Here is a 17,515-nt window from a genome sequence, read left to right as displayed (position 1 = left end):
ATAGTACGGTGTTGTCAAATTTTCTGACGTAACGGAAATTGCACTTGTGAGATACAGAATGTTTTTTAATTATTAATAGATACCTGAAATCATTGAGCACTGATATCACCGTTCACTAATTTTTTGTATACAAATGTGCTGAAATCATTTATTTTCGTAATAAATCATTTGACATTGCTAACGTCAGATTTACTGTTAAACTCCAGTTTAGCGTTACCAAGGAACAAACAAAAATTGTTACTAAGTCGGGGATATCGGTAAATTAAGAAGGGATCTTAATTCAACTTTGACTTATCTGTGACTTAAATTTAAGGAAGATACTAGTCATTGTTTATCAGTGCTAGCATATGCGTTAAAACTTTCTTCGTTCAGATGAAATACTGAGTACATTTTCACACGTTGCAGAGCTTTACTTGCTATAGTAGACACTTTTATACCTGTTTTCAAATATATCTTCGCTTTTGAAATAGAATGATTCAGCAGTCTGTTTCTGTCCAAACATTTCTTCTCAAATTTCAGTTAGTAAAACGTTATTTGCTTTAAGCTCCGCTGCTCGCGGTTATTGTTACCCAACTGCTAAATTTCTGTGCGCTTGCAAAAGAAAATACGGGAATCGTTTTTGTTGAAACTACATAGCGAGTAACGTGAGGTTCTCTGTTAAGGATACTGCAATTTTACATTTGCGAGAAATATCATAGGTGCAACTGAATCATATTATAAAATGATTAGTACAGCGATGAAAGAACATTGAGATATCTTTTATAATAAGGATCATACGTTTTTATAACAAGCAAAGAAGACTAACCTTCTTGCCTTTTCTAAACATATTTTAGAACCGCTTTTCATAAAACACAGACCATGATGGAAATTTTCTAAAATTGCCGAGACGAGGAATGCCCTATGAGTATTAAGATTAGGAATGCAACATAGGTTGAATAATTTCCAGAAATATTATAAACAGTTTATAAATTAACTTTTGTGAAAAAATTGCTGACTGCTAATTACAGTTACTATTAATTAGTATTACTCACTGTAAATGGCTTTCCCATCCCAAACTTTTTGTTAAAAAGCATTCATATGTTTCTGTTCGGTTAAATTGTATCCATATGCTGCAGAATGTTTGTTCTTATTTTTTTACATTCGGTTAATTTTATCAAAAAACTGCGGGCAAACGCTTTCATATTAATGTGAAAATCATATTTTTAATATATTCTTTCTTTGCATGTCAGTTTTCTGTACATTATATACATATTTAATAAAAAATATTTGAAAACTTGCACTAAGATGTAATTTGACATTCTTGTTTCAGATCTTGAGCATCAGGAGTGTTTTTTAATGGCCGGGACCCTTTATTTAATAGCCATTTGCCTTTCGCCATTGCCAGGGCCGTTCCATAATTTCATTATGGAAGCACATAACAGGTGGACCACTGTTGACTTCTATGAAAGGGGGGACTGACAGTTACAACCAGGCCTTCTCCACGATTCGAACATGGGCAAATAGGGTCACTAACCAACACTGTCTAGGTGGCATTTCAAAGAAGTTTGACATCTGATGTACAAGTAAGTAAAAGTAACTTTCAAAGATCGTTTATATTGTTTTTGAACTAATAGAACTATATCGTTATTAAATAAATATTAACCTTTCAGATGTATTCCATCTAACTATATTTAATAATTCATAGAAAAAATTAAGAAAAATCTTTAAAAATTCTTTTGAATATGGAATAATTATCGATTTTCGAATCATAATAAAATTTTAAATAATTTTTCATTTTTTACTAATAGTAATACTTCAGTCGTTAACTAACTCAAAACAGATGTAAAAGATTTTATGAGAGTGATAAATGTTTTATTGCGAATTTCAAATATTTTGTTAATATTCATTCATAATTTATATAATAGTTTTAATCTGAATATTATTTATAATTATTGTACCTTGTTTCGTTATTGAATCACTTGCTGTCCTTTTATTCTCTTGATGCAAGGTTACAACATTCTGTAAGCTTATAATGGCCCTTTTAGAATATAATACATCTAAAACCTCTTTCTTTCAAAATGTCAATCAAGTAATAGAAAGGAGACATAACAGAATAAAATCTGTTTCTCATTGACGAAGCTATAAAATGCTTACATATTGTTTTTTTTACTTTTTAAAATGCCAAATGAAAAAAAAAATCGATTCATAGAAAATCAGTTGAAAATAATGTTGCCGTAACTCTGAATAGTTTTTCATTCTAATGAATGAAAAAGTTTTAATCGTTAATAATGTATTACGAAGAGAATTCTCTACAAAAGCGCATGATGACCTGAATAACGGAATGAAGTTTTCATCTTGTTTCATGCGTAATGTAAATAAGAATCTTTTTTTTTCCAATGGCTAGGCAAAAAGTTACAAAGAACTAAAATCTTACAAACAGAGGTTACAAGCCATAGAACTAAGAACAAAAAGACCGAGGTCACTGTCTAAAGAACGCTCTTGACTCCCAGTATCTCGACTCCTTTGTAAGACCACGAAGAGCCCTACATCAAAGCAGGTGGTCGCTTGTCCATTTCTTCGCCAGGATCACAAAAAAGTGGGTAAATAGGATCGCTTGAAATGGCTATGCGGTGTAGGCGGGCGGCAAGGCAATCATGTCCTGTAGACAAACGAAAACCCGTAACTGCATTGCGTCTTGGACTATACCGGGAATAAGAGAAGGACTTATGATTCTCCAACTTTTTAAGGCTGTACGAATCTGATGATCTCTTAAGATACAAGACGTATATAAACTTTGTAAAAACAGTCAAATCCTCCAATAAGAAATGGCTGCATTAGGATGTTGTAGTAAGCTGGCATCTCTTTTTGCAAGTCTGTTTTCTCATTGTCCCAAAGGCCACAATGGCTAGGCACCCACTGGAGAACGATGTGCTTCCCTTTTAAAGTGAGAGTTCTCAAGAATTCTAGACACTGCAAAATTTCAGGTGTTAATGCGTGTTCAACAGAGCTATGATTGAATAGATGCTTAAGGTTTAGAGAAAATGACTACCTTTGCAAACTTGGTAATGAATAGCTAATAATTGCCTTAGGTCTATACAGATGGATACTACTTCACCATCAAAGGAGGTACCAACGTATCCTGCAGGGCCGTAGAAAGGAAAAAGATTCAATAACAGACAGGCCCAAGCCTTGAAATGACAGTTAAACTGAGAATCATCAGTAAAAATATGCAGCCACTGAGTAGGTGGATATCTAGCCGCAATGCTCTTCAAAGTTAGACATTTCAAAACGCTTGCTGCAACATCTGTCCTTCTATGGATGGTTTCCACTAGGTGTAGCCGTACTTTGGCATTAATCACCTCCAAAGGACTTCTGATTGTCAAGAGAGATTATATATTACCTGGGATCTTAAGATCTTTCTTCGTGTCCAGGACTTTTTGAATAAATCCATATTGGGTTTTTAATTTCCTAAGCTTAATTACGTAGTTCCTCCAGTAGAGATCTTCCATCCACAGTAGCTTTTCATAGAGAACCAAGGCGACTGGGGCGACGTAGATCTACCTCCTCGTGGTGCACCTACAATTTTGGCATGCAGACTTTCTATCCTTCGTCCATGAAACAAGAATCTGTGATCTTAGAAATTTCTTCAGGAAGGCATCTCTTTCCTTAAGGAGAGAGCCTTTGTTCTCAAATAGACCTATTTTTGTATTGCTTGTGTTATCGGCGTCGTAGGTTTCTTGGTTATGCTACGGATCATTCAAACACAACTGTTATTTGAAATTGCTCAGACTGAATTAGTTCGGACAACAGAAATTCCCCCACGAAGGTATCCTTCTCCTCAAGCAGATAGTCTTAGCATCCTTTGCATAAGCAAATAAAATCAAAAATAATTATTTTCCCGTATGTAACGTAAATATGCGTCAATGTATCTCAGATGTATATCGAAGGTATTGTCTCTCGTAGGCAGGTAGACCTTGTGGGCTTTACAGATTCAAATAAACAAATAAACATACATTCGAAAAGCGAGGATTTAAATTATAAAAACTGAAAAGCATGATAATAAGTTCGAAACGTTTTTAGTCTTCAAATGATGAAAGCGGGGAAAATGAACCGTACTAGTTAAAATAGTGTGAGATCCGATAAATGTAGTTTGTCGATATAGTTTGCTCAATTAAAATCTCTCGCAAAAAAAGTTAAATTAGGAAAAAAATTTTAATTACGAATCTCATATCATGTGCACTCTTTTTAAAGTTTTTAGATTAAAACATAATAGTTCAAACTCTGGCAAATACTTAAAATTTAATTTAATTTATCCAAAATTTAATTTAGTACTCCTCAGGAACAAGTGGAAAACCCGTTAATTCTTACTGTTCAAATTAATGAAACGTTTTCGTTCTAATTAAAAAAAACTGCGAAGTTGATATCTCTCCTTCTCCACGATTCATAATAGGTACGAAAAAATTGAAAATACTGACCCCAGAAAGTTACAAAAAATTGTTGCCAAAGAATTTGCCAAGGTACCGGCAAAAATCAGACAGTCCTTCACAACACGAACTGTTGTAATCTTTGCTTCCGCGCCATTATGAGCTCCCATCTTTCTATCACCAGCTCGAAAAATTCGTAATAATTGCCTGATGAGTTTGAATCTCTCTGTCGTTAAAACCCTAAGGATATAAAAGCGGGTATAGACAGCTTTGCTATAACAACTACTACACCTTTAACTATTTTGCTCCGGTTTTCGATCTACATGTAAAAATTATAAACAAAATTAAAACGGAAATATTGGAATGAATATTATTTTAATTATGTTCTAATTTAAATTGAAGCATTTAAGTAGGATTTCAAATTAGAATATCATTATTATTATCATAAAATACTAAAAGATTTCTCGCCAATGAGAAGACATTTTTAAATATTTTCAGTTGCCTCATACTGAAAATAAGTTTTATTTTGCAACGCATTGTTAGCAGTTATTGTCTACCAACCCGTGATTATGAATTGAGGTTAGCCCAATGTATACGAGACTCATTAAAAAAGATAAGGCAATTATTTTAGCGCCTTTATCTTTCGACAGATAGTTAATAAACATTGGGTCTTATCAGACAAGAATTTCCGAGTACACAGTTCTATGCGTGACTTGATATAAATTGTAGTTAAATTTAAGCTGCTTAAACTACTTACTTCAAATCTAAGTAATATTGTAAGAGTTAACTATGTATTTATTTCTTAAAATATTTTAACATTTATTAGATAAATTTTAGGTTTCTCATCATATTGAATTAATGCATAATTTTAAATAAAATATACCAAACAGAGGACTAGTATGGAAATGTTTCACAGATAGCTTTCATAAACGGCATACATAACTTTATTTTAAAACTAAAACACTTCCATAATAATTTAAATGGTAGGAGGAAAATATTTCAAGTACCTTTCCTTTTATCAGTATCTGAAACCAGTCTTGCTCAGAGCACATGATATAGTATGAAATATTAGCAAATATATTGCAAATTCCAAGGAAGAATTATTTCTAATTCTACTGTTGCGAAATATACTTTGAAATAACTTTATTGATGCATTACGGCAGTCCATTTATAATCAGTGTTATTCTACTTTTTATCTGATGATTATAGGTTGCAGTTTCAAAAATCAGAAACACACACTTATACCACATTCTGTTTCTCAATCGTGTATCGTATTATTAAATAACACATTTACCTGTCATGATCAGAAGAGCTTCTATTTCACATCACAAAACACACTAACAATAAGTAAATATTATCATCACAGGAAAGCACGTGCATAAAGATAAACCAAGCTTATCAAAATTACGTCCGTTGGCTGTAGCCTGCTGTTACCCATATGCAAAGCGTTTCAAGTGAGAAGTTCGGACATTTGTATAGAAAAAAAAAATGAATGTTAGGAAAACATTCATTTCTTTGTTTAAGAGGTGTTGGAACCCAAAATGTCTTCAAAAAATGTTTTTTTCGGATTTTTGCATTTTCAAATTCTCTACACTTTTATCTTTGTAAAAATACCATTCTTTAATCTGTATGAAAATTAGAACCGTAAGAAATCTAGTTTTAATTTGTCATCGAATGCTTTGATAAATGAGGATTTTTACATAAAAACGCGTTTTTCTCCAAACGGGATTTTTTTTACACTCCCTATACCTTTTCTCAGGAACTACTGCTGACAGGTATCTAACATTTTTATAGAGTATTTATTAGGTTTTCTAATATTTACTGAAATGAGCTTTTTGTGATAAACTAAAAAAACAAATTTTTTACATTTTTTTGTGTGAGAAAAGTGCTAAATTTTACTATGCCTAACAAAATATTCTGTAATTTACTCTAAAATTCAAAATGTTTCAATAGCTCATTTCAATATAATCAGATAGGTATACTTTAATTACACAAAAAATTTCAAGCGTGTGTCTACAGCAGATTTTGAGAAAAGGTACATCGAAAATGGCCAATTTGTAGAGACATTAGGATTTTTTTTTAAAGCAAGCGAGATTAAAAATAGCAACCGCCTTCGCCGGGAATCGAACCACTGACCTCTGGAATACCGGCCCAGCGTGCTACCGTTACACCACGAAGGCACGCTAGAGAAGTGGGAGAAATACCTTATATACTCCCCTTTTTAAAGGGCGACTAGGTTTTTAGGGGACCTAGTCGCCAAATCCTGGGTGTGGAGAATCATCATCCACAACCCTTATAGTTCGGGCGCCACTGTAGAGACATTAGGATTTTTTTTTTTTTTTTTTTTTTTTTTTTTTTTTTTTTTTTTTTTGAAAGCAAGAGAGATGAAAAATAGCAACCGCCTTCGCCGGGAATCGGACCACGGACCTCTCGAATACCGGTCCAGCGTGCTACCGTTATACCATGAAGGCACGCTAGGGAAGTGGGAGAAATACCTTATAAATTTAACATTCTCGGTATAGGGGTTGCTGATGCCCCTTAACAAATGTTGTTAAGCAATTATGTTTGCTTAAAAATCATAATTGTTTTCTCTTTATGGAAAACAATGGAAGTCAACTAAAGTTAACTTTCATTCCTATTCCATAAAGAATCGAATAGCACAATTATAAATGAAGCGTAGCTGAATCTCAACATCTCTTCTCGTGCATTTAAACTTGTAAAATGCAAACGGCAAGGAAATTTCCTATTTAACGATCATAATGACTTGGCATGAATAGCTAGCATATCCATCAAAAAAGTTCTTTCCTAAAAATATTCTCGTGCATTTAGTTTTTCTTAGCACACGGAAAAAAGAACTTCATCACATATCGTGATAATATATTGTTCCTTTAAATCTAAATGTTATAAAGACGTTAAGATTTTTGAAGTCATAAAATACGAAAAGTGCACTGTGCCTCGCAGAGGTTCGACCCTCGGATATTCCAATGTTATCTAGACAGGCTAACCACTTACTCTAAGAAACTGCGCTTGGGGCGAATGCGATAAATCCTTATCATGTGAATTTGTAATTATCTCACGTCTTATTTTGTTTTATTTAGGTCCTGCTCATATTCTTATCCTTATCTGTATAACAGGCCTAAATAAATAATATAAATATTCATTAATAATATAGCAAGCATTAGTTTAAGAGCTAATACAACTTTGAGGACAATTATTTAGTAGACATATAAATCAAAATAGGGGGGGAAGACTTTCTCATCAATTTTTTGCGAAGTAGAATACGGTTGTTAACTCGCTATTTTTGCGACATGATTTCTTATACTATTGTTCACAACTAGGTCATACCCAACTAGAATTTTAAAAGGAATTTAGAAGAAGGATTAAATATTACATTTCACCTGACTTTCCAGCATCACATAAAGAAACACTTTGAATTATTATGAATTATTATGAATAAAGAGGTCATTTTGAATATGGAATGGCTTAGTACCTAAAAGGTATCGAAAATTGACTTGCAATAGGTATAAACGTAACATTTTTTAACAATTTTCATAAACTACTGCGGCTAACTTAAAAGGGGCATAATCTTGATACAGAATAATATTTTATCATTTTAGCACTCTTTTCCCCAATATGATTGTGTTGAGAGTTTTGAGTGATATTTTTAAAATGCTCATCTTCAAAGTGTTCCTTTATGTTAATGCAATTTTAAAATCAGTATGATGATTCCTAATATATGCGCAAAGTTTCTTTTATTTACAATGATACGTAAATATTCATTCATAGAAACTGTGATTTAGCTTTCTAGGACTTTACGCTTATTTTTTAATTATAATAAATTGAACTGTATCTGTTAAAATTATCAAAAGATGATCATTAAAAGAACAAAAGAGTAAAAGGGAATTACTTACTATTCTATTATAAGCAAATTAAAATAAAGCGCAAGAGCAAAAAACTTTCTATCAACAACGTTAAAAATAGTAACTTTTTAACAATTCTGGGTACATTTGCATTAAAGCCCTTGGCGAGCTTTTTTGTTTGGTTTATTTGTTTGCTGGTCTGCCCAAAAGGGTATAACCCCGAGTGGGTTATTAGTTTCTAAATGTTAAAATAGTCTCGGGAAATTGTTAGTTATTGTTTTGTAAGGTTTATCTTAATTTTCTAACAGTTAATTGAGTTAAAGTTACTTTCCTATCTTGCCTTAATTTCAGCTTACAACTTTCGGCCAGAACGTATTTTCAGAATCGCGTTTGAATGCAAATGAGGAGAAGTATTTAACTGTGAAATTCTACTGATTTCGTTAGAGAGCTTGAGATTCTATGCAGCGCGTGTTAGCCTTTTGGCTATACTCTCTCTAAAGCTACTTTTAGATCGGCCGTACTTTAGGCCCTTGATAGCTTCGCCGTTAGTTAGCGTTAAGGGGCCAGCTCTGTTGGAATCTTGATAGCTTCGGCTATATCTTTTTAGTTAAGTTTTATTGTTTATTATTCCTGAGTTCAAGCCCAAGTGGAGGCTTCATTGTAACTCCAAGAAGAAGTCGTCTGTTAAATTTATTTTGAATAATAAAGCGTAATTAACTTTTCATACGTTTATGTTTCTATCTCTCTGATCTAAGCGATTATTCTCTTATCAGTTCTCAACGTTCCAGACACATTGCCGTACATTCAAATTTTGGAATCTTACAATTTATTAAATTTAAATTAGTATCGAATATTAGTTTCGGGATTTTGCGTCTTTCACTATAAAGGGTTGTATCACTTTTCACATTGTTGCCATCAAATATTATAGGCTACTATTTTTTTAAAGAAATTAAATAATGAAGAATTTGCATGTGTGTAAAATTTCTCGCATTTTGAAAAAACGACGATACCTAAGATCATCAAATTCTGAAGAACATATTCTTCCACCCGAAAATGAACTCCTGGAAATCTGAATTTTGAATTTTATATTTCATATTTTATAAAACTTTAATTAATTTTTGGTTTACAAACTTAACGATTTGAAAGTGAGCGACGGCGACATTGCATGGAATGGAACATTTTTATCTCCAGCGTGCGAGGCTGTATATCGGATAAAGTTGTGTTGTTTTTAAATATTTTGTGATTTTGCTCTTGAATTAAATTTTATGTGGCGTAAGTGCAAAGAACGTGACATTTAATTAATAAATTTAACCCTTTGTAAAACATCTAACTAAGAAAAGGGAACGTTGATATGGTGAATGAACTGAAAAAAGACTGAAGAAAGGAGCAAAATGTATGCCAATGGCTTAACGCTACATCGGAAATTCTAATCATATGCTGCTATGGTATGGAACGTTGATATGATGAACTGGAAAAAAAAAGACTGAAGAAATGAGCAAAATATGTATACCAATGCTTAATGCTGCAATACTGCTTTTAAACGTTTTGTAATTTTGCTGTTGAATTGTGGATTAAAAAGAACGTCTCGAATTAAAAAGAATGAGCTTTGAAGACAATCTTTATTAGCATTCTAAAAAGATGAAATATTATTTAACAGAAAAATGACCGCAGCACAGTGCAGTTAAGAAAATCTATTCCATACCAAAAAGAATAAACATAAATAAAATATAATATTGTTGCCATTCACACACACACACCACACACACACACACAAAAAAAAAAAAATTGACGAAATCTTTTGGCCACTTTTAAAATCTTAGCACTTTTAGACCTTTTTTCTATCTTTAAAATTTTGTTTCCTACTTGTTTTGATGCGCCTTTTAGACATCAAGTACCTCCAGCTTAGTTTGGCTTCTTTCCTAGCTTTCGCAACCATCTCTCCGGCAACCACGTTTTTTTAATTAATAATTTTTTAAATAAAACGGTTATCTAATTTCTTTCAAGAAACAGATTTTCTCCACAACGAAAAGTTGTGTTCGAATACCAATCTCATGAAATTAAAATATGACGAGATAGCTATTCAGCCATCGTTCACTCGGGGAAGAATAAGATGTCCAGATGCAAGCATGATTTGTTCGAATACGTATTCTTTACGCTATTATTGTACGTTTTATTTAAGCATAATGTCAGGAATTAATGCATATTGCATTTTGCAACGCAAAAGTTGCTTCAAATGAATCACAACACAATGGCTGATTGCTTTAAATGTATGAAAGAAATATTTGTCGGTGCCTTGTTATCTGATTCTGATGCTAAAATCGAGGGACGCTACAAAACTGAGGGAATTAATGAAAACTTATTCCAAAGAGAAAAAATAATGTAAATCAAGTTCTTCCTCCCGTGGGTTTTTGGAGGATTTTGTTGTAAAATTAGAAAATGTTTCCTTGTTGTTCTTGATCGTTTCATTTTGTCTAATATCAAACCAAAAGCGTGGGGAAAAGAACTAAGTCAAAATAGTACTATTATTCTATACTGACACTGAAATATTTCTTTGTCCTCGAAGAATGTTACCTTTTATTCATTACCTATTGTTCCTCACAATTATTACGTTATAAACATCATTAATTGGCTTTATATAAATACAGCTATAACTCATCTATGATTCATTAATCAAGTTTGTAGTAAATACATAACAATAACACTGATTTGAAATTTGACGTAACTTTTCCCTCTGATCATAATGTAATTTCGATCAGGTCTGGGAATCCATCTTGGCCAAGAGGGTGAAAATGCCTGTCCTCATATAAAAGTCCAATATAGCACCGAAAATACGTGGCATGGCTGTAAAGGAAAATTACCTCGAAAATTCGAAGGAATATTAGGATTCGGTGGCTGTATGGAAAATTTCCTTTCTGTTAAAATTAAAATACTATTTTAAATCCAAAGCACAAAAATATCCATAAACAGAGCATTAAGTCCCTTTCTTTCTATTAATACTCGTAATAAATAGCATCTACCTCGATTTTAAGGTACTTAATATTACATGTCGCCAGTTTTTCTTTGTTATGTTCCACTGCATATAATAATGGCAAAAGAAATTTAGTTCTGTATTAGTTTATTCTGCTATTTCCTTAGCAAAAATGTTGCAATGTAGTAATTTATGCAAGCTATCAACGGTACGATGATTGCTTACGTCTCCTGTTTTGCTCTATTGATGAAGCGTTAAAACCACGCTTTCCACAAGACGAATGATTTTGTTTAACAACTTTTGCTACCCTTTTTTTAGACTAAAAAACGATTCACAAAGTTAAAGCCAGAAATATGAGCCAACACAGAAGATTAAAAGAAAGCTATTTCAACACGAACATTCAAAATTTAAGGGATTTTGAAAATTTCTGGTAGAATAAAAAGGTACATGGTAAAAAGGTACATAACAGTATTCAAAGAATATCTTCAAGTTTTCATTAATAATAGGCCTTATCCTGTAATTACAGATTAGCCGCTACAGGTAATAATCATAATTCTAAGTAATAATACAGTGAAAGCGCAGCATTCAATGGTTAACATGAAGCTTTTTGCCTTTCATCGGTATAGTGGTTAGCGCTTCTACTACGATATTAATGGACCAAAGTTCGAAACCATCTACATAAAACATACGCTTAGCTATTGCTGCAAAGCTCTGTAAGCATTTGTGAGCATCTGCAAAGCTCTGTAAGCATTTAAGACGACAATCATTGTTTCCAAGTTTTGGCTTTCTGAAGAAGTGATTTCTCAGAGACATGTTGAATATGAATCTTCATGTTCTCAGAAATGCTGGGAACTTTATGCTTATTTTTTCAAATCATATATTTATCAATTTTCTAGTTAGAAATTTTTGATGCAAGAGTTTATGTAATTTTATAAAGCTTTGAGGTTTTTTTTAGCTAAGAGGGTTGCATAAAAATTTATTTAACTTTATATTTTCCTCAGATTCAAAAGGATATAAAATTTTTACTCCTTTTTCAAATTGTGTGATAATTTTTTCCCAACTGTTAGTGCTAGCCTCATATTTCAATTAAAAATGTTTTCAACTGAAATAAAATTTAAAATTCAACAGAAAATATAAACCTAGCAACAACGATATAAAATACAAAGCCGTGTTCCATGCTTTTGAAACAACCTGTGTTTTTCCCGTTGGAATAAACACAGGCATTTTTCTAACAACGCATTAACAAAGGTTGAAGTATTATTCTATACTGACACTGAAATATTTCTTTGTCCTCGAAGAATGTTACCTTTTATTCATTACCTATTGTTCCTCACAATTATTACGTTATAAACATCATTAATTGGCTTTATATAAATACAGCTATAACTCATCTATGACTCATTAATCAAGTTTGTAGTAAATACATAACAATAGCACTCTGATTTGAAATTTGACATAACTTTTCCCTCTGATCATAATGTAATTTCGATCAGGTCTGGGAATCCATCTTGGCCAAGAGGGTGAAAATGCCTGTCCTTAGCTAAGCTCTTAGGCACGTAATAAGTGGCAATACAACTTTGTCGACTTCTAATCTAACTTTAACAGAAAACGCTACGGAGGACAGATTAAGGAATCTTGTACATTTCTTTTCTTACCATCAACCTCTCGAGGATTTCAGCTAGAAGGTATTTTTAAATGCTCTTTTGTTGCAAAGATTTTATTGAAACAGTATATGGTAGAAATGTAAAGCCAGGCACATAGAATCGAAATAAGCAGATTTTGTATTGGAATATGTATACAGAAATGGTGCGTTGAGGTGGAACGGACCATTGCTGAGCTGCAGATAAAATCGCCTTATTCCCCGTGCAGATTTCGAGTGACATGCATCGCTACATGAACGAAGAGCTCATCGATATGCATTTTATCTGTGGGGCTGTGGAATGGAACAGCTGATCTAAGGATGTACTCGGGAATCGTTCTCTGTACCTCCTTTGAGTAGCTGATCGGTTTTATCAGCAGCCCGTATATAAAAATGCATCTTTGTTAGCCCACTTTCTTGTTGCGATTACATGCCGCTCAAAATTCGTACAAGAAATGACGATTTTTACCTGCCGTTCAATATCGTCCTGTACCCCAAAAATGAGCTATTTCCGCCCACACATACCATTTTTAAAATTTAGTTACTTCGGTCCTCTCTACTTGCCTTTAAATTTTTTGCCATATAGTTTTTAATCATTTTGTAATTAAGTTTTGAATTCTGTATTTACAAACATCTACGCTTTCTCTGGGATTTGAACCCGGGCCCAACGATATAGCAGTCGAAACTGCTAACCACCATAACGAACAGGGCGAGATAGTCATCAAGTTCCATTCATATTATTTAGGATAACTTTATTTATCAGCTTTATTTCTGTCTTAAATTCTTGAATTAATTTATTACTGTAACGCAGTTATACCTGAATCTTCATAAGAGTGGGGCAGGGGTCGGTTTACGCTACAATAAGAGGAATCTCATCTATCTCCGATCTAATCTAACCCAACTTGTTGCCGTACTAATTATGACAAAGAATTCGATGTGACAAGAGAGAATAATGCAAGGGGGGAAGGCATTTTAATTTCATTGTGTTGCAGGTATTTTGCTTCCTCATTAGTTTTCTAAGGCACACAGGCATACAGTTAGACAGCATTATCTTTATACAGGATGGCAATTATTGAATTATATGAAATAAAACCGTCATAACTTCTGAACGGTTTGCATAATGAGTTCAAACTTCTCGGCTGACCGCAGGCCATGATGGGAACTAGTATGCGCATGCGAACGCAACTTGTTATTGTCGGACATTTTCACCGCGATCGAAAAGTCTGTCCACCCTCAAAGAGTGACTGGGTGGTGTTCAGTGTCCAGTCACGGAATAATCGGTGCGATATTCGTTGATGGCACGGTGACTACTGAACGATACGTGAAAGTTTGGGAAAATGATTTCATCCCCATTATCCAAATTGTCCTTGGTTTCGAAAGGACGTGGTTGATGCAAGACAGAACTCGACCCCTTCTTACCAAGAGTGTGTTTGATGTCCTGGAGGAGCACTTTGGGGACCGCATTCTGGCTTTGGGGGTACCCAGAGGCCACTGGAATGGGACTCGCTTGGCCTCCATATTCTCCGGATCTGAACCCTTGTGACTCATTTTTGTGGGGTTATATTAAAAACAATGTGTAAAGAAATAACCCAAATCCATTGCTAAGCTGAAAACTCCAATTCAGGAAGTCTTTGACAGTATCGATATTCTGACACTTCAGCGGGTCATACAGAATTCATCTGCGCCACGTCATAGCCGGCAGGCATATCGAACATAACATAACCTAAATTCGAATATCTGTAGTGATTTTTACATGTTGATTAAAGTTTGTGCACTCAGTAGCTTTTAAATAATTTACGTTTTATTTCATATACTTCAATAATTGTCACCCTGTAAGAACCTAACTCAGCTTACCTAATCCTTTGGTGTAAGAACATATTACGCTCGAGAGAAAGTCAAGAGTCTTCTTGGCAGCATATGACGGGTTGAGTTATTAAAATTAGGATAACTTTTTCCTTTATTTTAATGCCAATGTGTTTTTGAGGAATATAAATAAGTATAATGCGGAAATTTATAAATAGCAATGAAATTGCCGATGTTAAAATGCAGTTTATGGAGACATACCAGGCTATGATTAACCAAGCGAATGTTAATATGGTATTAATATGTAATATACTGATTAAAACACTCTTTTTAGTAGTTATGTACCAGAAGTAAATAGAGGATTTACGAGTTACCAAGCTATGGTTGTTAAGAAGGTGGCTACTTTATAACAAAAAATGTACCATTATAATTTGAATGGCACATGATTAATATCAAGTGCTTCACAATGATTTTAGCTGTTGCCATTCTTTTCTTTTCTTATCTCCTTCTTTCGCGATGGAAGAAAGTTTCTTATGGATTTTAAGCTAAAGCAAAAAAAAGAGAAAAAAAAATTGAGCAAAATTTCTCGATCTGGAAAATATCCAAAGATAAATTAAAATAAGGTTTGCTTCATACAAAATAAAGCTTTCTAAAATTTTATCTTAGTTCTTAGTACATTATTGCAGCTGCAATTACTGTTGATTTTCGATTTTTGAATAGATATGCATTTTACAATACTTCGATAACAAAATTTCAAGAAGGTAAGTACTAATATTCGAGCATTCGTTATTACTTTCTAAACTATAATTATTATAAATATTATTTAAGTAATACTGGTGTTACATCACCCAAAGCGCTCTTGGTATTCAATGCATAAAATCTCTTTGAAAAAACTGTAAAATTAGCCTTCTGGATAGGTATTATCGATTATCTGTAAAATATTCAGGTACTATACGCTATAATGGTCTGAGAGAAATTTCTAATTGAAACTACCTAAACTCACATTAATCAAAAAAAAAAAAAAAAAAAAAAAAAAAAAACCTTTTAAGAAAATTTTAAAAAGAAATTTTAAGAAAGCCTCTTTCGCTTGTTATTGAGCTATGTTTAACTTCTGAATTAAATAGTTCATTACCTTTAACTGAAGGTAACTAAACACTTGATTAAAAGAATAACAATAAAATAAAATGTGAAAAAATATATAATTTAAAAATAAATATGAAATTTTCAGGAATTCTTTTAAAAATTAAAATCATCAAAAAAACTATAAATATACTCCTTTCCAAAAGTTAAGGAACAGTACGCTTTTTGTGTCTAATTTGAGAATGAAGCAACATAGAAACAAGAAATTTACAGGATATATTCATTAAACAGTTCTTTGAATGTGACATAGAATGTTTCTAAAGTTAAATACAAACATGAATTACAACAAAAAACTGCACTCTTGGCAGAGAAATTCAGTCTTGGAGAATTTTGAGGAAACATGAGGTGGTAACGTTACAAAAATGGGTTCTAATAAGGAATGTGTCCATCCCTAGTTGCAATACATTGGCGGCAGCTACGTTCCATGCTGTCAATTAAATTGTCTGTCAATGAAATTAAAAGCAGCGACCGGACATGGAGTTATCTATGTTCAAGTTCATCTAACGATCTTGGAGGAGAACTTGAAGCAGCAACTTGTCTTCCAAAGTAGTCCCAAAGATGCTCTACCGGATTCAGGTCTGCGGATTGAGTTGGCCGTTCCATCCACTTAATACCGTGACCTTCAAGATATTCTTCAGCAACTCGAGTTCCTGTCGCGCATTTTTGTCCATCAAAAGAAATCCAGAATCAATAGCAGCGACATGTAGGCGGACATATTGATCAAGAATCTCGTCCCGATAGCTCACATCGGTCAAAGCTCCTCCATGAAACACATGTAGGTCAATGTGACCACCAAGAGATATCGCAACCCAAACCATTATTCCACCACCTCTATCACTGTGTCTTTCCACAGTGTGGGATTGGTTTTATCTGGTGCGTTGTTCCCTCCAGATCAGCTGAAGACCTGAATCACTCTCCAGTGTGAACCTGGATTCGTCTGTGAAGAGTACAGACGCCCATTGTTGACTGGTCTTGGAGGCGTGTTCTCTTAACATAAACGGGCACCTCTGTGCCCTCTTTATAAATGGACACCTCTGTGTCCTCAGATCAAGGGGACACAAACAACTGGTCGTCTTGCATACAGATCTGTATTGAGCAGGCATCTGCGCAATGTAATAGCTGAGTTTCTTGTTCCTGTTGCCACTAAAAGATATGCCATGAGCTGAGGCACAGTAATGTTACTTCTCCTTCGGGCCGAAAGAGCTAAATAATGGTCTACCGCAGGTATTGTAACTCTAGGTCTGCCTGGAACATGTCTTCTAGACATAATACTCGGATTCAAACTGATTCCGCAGTCGGTGGACCATACTAGGTGAGACATTGAAAGGTCTAGCAGCATTAGCTTGGGACATCCCCATCCATCCGATCGCCCGCCACCTCAATAAATCGGGCAAACAACTTCTCCTGGACATTGATAGACTGTCCTAGATATTGTCAACGAAATTGTTAATAACAATTGAAGATCAACACTCGTAAACAAAACTTACAATTTTGCAATTTTTCTCCAACTCCTATATAAACAATTCATTTCTATAAAATAAAGGTGGTAGCTATTGATTTTGCATATATTTTCTTAAACTTCCTTACTATCATGCATATAAACTGTGAATTTAAATGCTACTGACATTTTTGTAATGGTGAGCTTTTAAAAACATGCTGTTCCTTAACTTTTTGAGGGCAGTTTAAATTTATAATTAATAAA

General features: G+C 33.5%; 1 protein-coding gene and 1 long non-coding RNA gene across 2 annotated transcripts in view; one reads left to right on the top strand and one right to left on the bottom strand.

Annotated features, from left to right (window-relative positions):
• LOC146993557 (uncharacterized) overlaps positions 1–17,515 on the top strand; it is a 32,943-nt gene that overhangs the window by 1,819 nt on the left and 13,609 nt on the right. Inside the window, exon 2 of the long non-coding RNA XR_015044411.1 lies at positions 1,310–1,562. This is a non-coding gene — a long non-coding RNA (uncharacterized LOC146993557). The remainder of the gene's footprint in view (positions 1–1,309; positions 1,563–17,515) is intronic.
• LOC118200982 (putative fatty acyl-CoA reductase CG5065) overlaps positions 1–17,515 on the bottom strand; it is a 67,760-nt gene that overhangs the window by 43,315 nt on the left and 6,930 nt on the right. The window lies entirely within an intron of this gene.

Source organism: Stegodyphus dumicola, chromosome 12 (assembly GCF_044657685.1).
Source record: "Stegodyphus dumicola isolate Sdum_Otavi_A_Nest chromosome 12, ASM4465768v1".
Lineage (NCBI taxonomy): Eukaryota > Metazoa > Arthropoda > Arachnida > Araneae > Eresidae > Stegodyphus > Stegodyphus dumicola.
This window is presented reverse-complemented; position numbering and strand designations above follow the sequence as displayed.